This window comes from Lytechinus pictus, chromosome 10 (genome assembly GCF_037042905.1).
Source record: "Lytechinus pictus isolate F3 Inbred chromosome 10, Lp3.0, whole genome shotgun sequence".
NCBI lineage: Eukaryota > Metazoa > Echinodermata > Echinoidea > Temnopleuroida > Toxopneustidae > Lytechinus > Lytechinus pictus.
The window spans coordinates 27,859,252-27,865,251 of record NC_087254.1 but is presented as its reverse complement, the minus strand read 5'-3'; positions in this window follow the sequence as shown (position 1 = coordinate 27,865,251).

The window sequence follows — 6,000 nt, the reverse complement described above, 5'->3', positions numbered from 1 at the left end:
TTCGGCTTTCTGAAATAGCCATCGTTTTTCCATATCCATCCACTTTTAGATAGCTTAGAAAACATTCCAGTACTTGAAGTGAAAGTATTGGTTTGTAGAACTACCCTAGCCATTTGTTTGTGAAGTTTTAATATGCAAGGTATCCCGAAGACCTTGACTACAATTGGACCATGAGATGCAGCGATAATTAAAACATGGTAGTAGTACTAGGGTATTACCTAATAATTGAGCACTGCCCTGTGTCAGATATTTTTGGACTCGTCTTAGTAGTGCCGGTCTTGATGCAATTTTGCCTGTAGTATGCCTTTTGTGTTCATTCCAGTTAAGATGCTCGTCCAACCATACCCTGAGATATTTGACACTATTTACACGTTTGATTGGTAACCCATATATCCTAATATCAATCGGCGTCTGAATATGGCATCGTTTCTTGAGAGTCCCTACAAGTAAGAAATTTGTCTTATCTGTATTAAGAGAAACTATTATGATCAAGCCATGTCTAGATCCTTACTAGATCACTATTCAAGGTATTCTGTATCTCTTTAGGATTGAGACACTGAACACAAGCGCTATATCATCTGCATACTACATCACTTCACTGTGTTAAACACTATCTGGCAGATCATTCATAAAGAGGATGAAGAGTAGAGGCCCTAGTATCGATCCTTGAGGTGCCACTAACTGAAGAACTTCTAAATCGGACCTACAACTTTGTACCACTGTGCACTGGTGTTGAGAATTCAAGCCATGAAAGTGTTGTACCATTTACACCATACTTGTATAACTTCTTGTTCAACTTACTATGATTCACAGAATCAAAAGTTTTCCTTATATTTAAGAACACAATCCCTGTGAACTTGCCACTATCAATATTTCTATGTAACTTCACTGACATATGTCAACAAGGTATTTGTTGAGTAAAGGGAGTAAAGGGATGGTCCGGGCTGAAAATATTTATATCTAAATAAATAGAGTAGATTTCCCAGAGCAACATGCTGAAAATTTCACCAAAATCGGATAACAAACAACAAGTTATTGAATTTTAAAATTTATCAATATTTTGTTGATATGTTATATGTACATCGTCATGAATTATTCATTAGGTGGTCTGATGATGTCACATCTCCACTTTCCTTTTTCTTATGTTATTACATGAAATCATAAATGTTTATTTTTTTTCTTATACATGTGTAAATGATGTGTCTCCGTTATAATGAAATACGTTGTGGCAATAAGTAACTAATGCACTTTAGTTGTCAATCCCATTGGTTTAGTTCTTAGTAGAAAAATTATATGGACCTAGTTCTTGAAACTTGGAAATAAGGGTAATCAAGTATCACTTAACGTCCTGTCCGAGTTTCAGGCTACATGACCTAGGTCAAATGTCATTTAGGGTCAATGAACTTTGGCCATGTTGTGGGTATTAGTTGAATTTCCATCATTATTTTGAAATTTTATGGATCTAGTTAATGAAACTTGGATATAAGAGTAATCAAGTATCACCGAACATCTTGTGGAAGTTCCAGGTCACTTGACCAAGGTAAAGGGTCATTTAGGGTCAACAAACTTTGACCATGTTGGAGGTATTGGCTGAATTGCCATCATAACTGAGATATTTTTAGATCTAGTTCATGAAACTTAGACAGAAGAGCAATCAAGTGTCATTGAACATCCTGCCTAAGTTTCAGGTCACATGACCAAGGTCAAAGGGCATTAAGCGACAATAAACTAGTATATTATTATCATATGAATGGTGTTTTGGTGAATAATTATTCGATAGTTGTATTCAAAGTCAGCACTGCTGCCATATTGAATCGCGTAATGCAGGCGAGGCTACCAGAGGCGTTCCACTTGTTTCATTAAAAAAAGGTCAAAATGTTTGCACGTTGGTAGGCAATGCCAGACAGTGAAAATTTAGAACCCCTTTTTGATGACAAAACTTCCCATCAATTTGTTGTACCAGTCCGGTCTACCCTCTCATCCGAGGAAATGGCACGTACTGTTGTTTAACAATTGACATTGCCAACTTCACTTATTTCATTTGGTAAATACTAGATTAGACTTCCGTTTACATTGGAAAAAATACTGAGCCTCGAGATTTAGTTTTAAAGATCACTGTATTGTAGACATTGGAGGTTCTTCGTTGTCTTAAGAAGAGTTAGCAAAAGTGTATGACATCATACCAATGAAATTATTACATCATGGTAGCATTACACAACCAGAGCCGCGAACGTGTGTGTGTGGGGGGGGGGGGTGAGGAATGGGGGCTGAACATGCATGAAATAAAACTTTGATGCTAATTTTCACGTTTTGTACATGGTTACTGGAAAGGTTGTGGGGGCGGGGGCTTCAGTTTCCGGTTCCCTGGCCCCAATCAATCGAAGCATTTTTTCTAAGTTGAGAGTGTGATTTTAACATTCATTATCATAACATTCATTATCATATTTTATGTTTACCTTTATTTTGCTGTTCTGCTACTCTTGCATTTTAGTCTACTACTGCATGTTGTAAACATTTTGATTTCAATTGGTTCTGGGCTGTGGCTTGGCTCAAGTACCAACTATTCCCTCCATTTATCTCGAGACTTTGGTGTAATTTACATCATGTAAACGGGCGTTGTGTTTTAAATTGTAATGTATTGGAATTAAGGAATTATGTGTGCAAATATGATATTTATTGTATCTATATACCATCACTCGCTCAATATCTCTCTCACATACACACCCTCACAAATACACACTCATCCTCCCTGACCCACACCCTCACACCCACCAACCCCAACACACAAAAAAAACCTCCACAACAGCTGACTAATACAACCTGTCACTGTGTGCATGACAAATATCATACGCCCTTTTAAGAAAGTTTGGGAAAGCAAATATATGAACTCAGTAGGGGAGTCATAGGTGTTTGATTCAAGCAGAAGAGATCTCCTGAATTTGATCACGCATTGTGATCATCACATCTTGTGTAAATAATACATGCTCCTTTTGGGAAGGTTTATAAGCAATAGAATCGCAAAACGGATTCTTTTCATAGAACTTATTGTGCAGTCATAATTGGAAAATGGAGGGGAAAAGTTTAACCCGGCAAATTTGGCAATTTATAACGTATAGTTGTGTTCGTATGGCCATCACTGGGAAAAAATGAAGATATTCTAATTATAGTTTTTTTTTTTCTCAATACGTTCTCATTATTGACGGCTCTGTGATTTGGGTTTGCAGAAAAAAAAGGTAGACTTGAGCTCCACCTCATGAAACCAGTAAAGGTCCAAACACACCCTCACACCCAAATGTAGATTTGGGATGATAGATGTTCCCCACTTCCAAAAGAAAAGGAACGCATGAAAGTCCCAAATTCGCGTTTATGATTGGCTGACGGTCATTTTAAATTTGACAGTAACTCTTTCTGCAACCATCCTCATAAGGCGGTTCTTCTGGGGCTATAGGACGACGCCCCCTCCCCATATAGGACATTTTAGAGTAGTGAACAAACGAAACTAATAAAGGAGGAGAAAAGGGAAGTAAAAAAAATAATAAAAATGATGTCTTTGCATTATAACCATTATGTCACCCCTGTTATTCAAGTGATTAAAAAAACGGAACTAACACCCAGGCAATCTTGCCCATTTCCCTTTAAGAAATGACCTGGTATTGCTCGGTTCATTTTGAATTTACTTTATACTAATCATATAATTTTTAGCATACGGTATCCCCTTTCTGCTAGCCTTGAAACCCTTACTTACCCTTCCCCCTCAACCCTTCCTTTCTTTCTCACCACAACCCCCCCCCCTCTCTCTCCCTTTCCCATTCTCCCTCCGCAAATTTGAAACCATATTAAAAATTTACTTTACTATTGCGTCGTGAGTTCTACGAAGGTAATTTGGTTCCAATCAGGATTCGCACAGTTTAAATCATGGTAAAATTATTCCTCCTTTGTATGTATACGGCATCTGATAAATGTTTCATCAGGATGAATAGCAGCAATATGAATACAAAATCATTAAGAATGCGTGACATGCCAAGAGTCATGTTAAAGGATACCCAGAAAATGATGAACGTTAGACAAAGTAAGATTGAGAGAGAGAGAGAGAGGGGGGGGGGGGGAGAAGGAGGGGGTGGGGTTGAAGATAGGCATATGGCTTTTGTTACCAATTACCTTTCCCCCGCGAATATTATTTGTTGTGAAAATCAACCAACTGTACAGTTCGGAAGACTAAATTTATTAAAGTTTAATTTCCCTGGCATTTGACTTTCTGATTAGTTAAATCTCATTAAGAAGAAATCATTGTTATCGAATTGGAGTTCCAAGGCCATTATCAATTGAACTGCTGTCATTTGTATAAAGATAGGTGACGCGTGATTCCGGTGACTGTTTTGTGAATGTTTAAGGGGGAGGGGCTATTGTTGAAACAAATCTTCTGATCTTATTAATTTTCTCAATTTCCTCGTAAATCTTGTAGACATTAAGCTGAAATAATCCCCTTTCTTTACACCTAGCTACTAAGCTACCCCTCCCTTTTCCATGTTCCTATTAAGAAAAAGGGGTGGTGTTTGTGTCTGTCTTCGCGCGCTCTGCCACTGAACATGATCATATTTTGAAAGCGAAAAATATTTCATGGTCTAATGGTCGGCTTGCTTTTCTACACACGGAGAGGCCACCAAGTTTATCTTGTGTATTCTCACTCGTATAATCATTCTCTCCCTGTTGTAATTAATTTCTTTCATCGAGGTAAGAAAGAATTTGCTTGAAGGGAAGTAATTATGTTATCAAAACCTTCATTTTCATAACAACGAATTTATATTAATGAACCCAGCCATCCAGAGAATGTCTGGGATTCAGAGTCACCGAGCGAATCTATCGTAAAAAATCAAACTTAATTGTATATTGTCAACAGGAATGTAAAGAAGGGGGGGGGGGTGAGAACATCAGTCAGGGAACTGAAAAATATGAAATTATATGAAGAGCTCACTTGCAAAAGGAATTAGGTCCATTTTTCATCAATTTTTTTTCTTGTCTCAATGTATAGATTTTTAGTAGCTCTATAAGATGATACCAAAGAATAGTTGAAATTCCCATTAAAAATTGTACTAATATGGCAAAGAAAAATCACTTTTTTTCAAAAGGGGTTACGTCCATTTCAGTTTGGTTGCAAAAGAGGTTAGTTCCACACATAATTTTTTTTTTAAAGAATATTTTGAAAAATATGAAGATCGGTATATTTCTTTTATACCCAATTTTGTGTTCTCATGGTAGAGTATCATGAAAATTAGGTTCGCATAAGAATATTGCAATATGGGAGAATTAAAAAAAAAATGATTTTCTTGGAGTAGACCAAACCCTTCTGAAGAGCTCATTTGTCAAAAGGGGTTAGGTCCATTTTTCATAAATTTTATTGTTTTCTGTTTCAAAACCTTTAATCTTTAGTCGCTCTGATGATACCAAAGAAAATTTGAAATTCAAGTGAAAACGTGAATAAAAGTGGCAAAGAAAAACCACCTTTTTAACGAAAGAGATTGGATTCATTTCAGGTTGCTTCCAAAAGGGTTAGGTCCACAATGATAACTTTTACAAAATATATAGAAAAAATTGAAGACAGGTAGATTTCTTTTATACCCAATTTTATGTTCACATGATAGGGTAGTACATCATGATAATTTAGTTTCTCATAAGAATATTGCAATAAGTGAGAAAAAAAAACATGGTTTTTTTTCGGAATGGTCCAAAGTGGACCTTACCCCTTTTTTGCAACCAAACTCTTCGTATATATATATATATTATATATTTCAGATCTAATGACAAATTATTCCAGAGTGAAGGTGATGCTGCCTGTCCCTTCGGGACTTTCAGTAAATCAATCTAAATTTCAAATCTGTAATGATGATTGTTTGGGTGGATTTTAAGGAAAATTTAGGATCTGTTTTGCAAAGATTTCAGAATAAAATTAATAAACTTTAAGTTTGATTCTCGAGAATCCAATGCGTGCTTCTGATGGGTTAA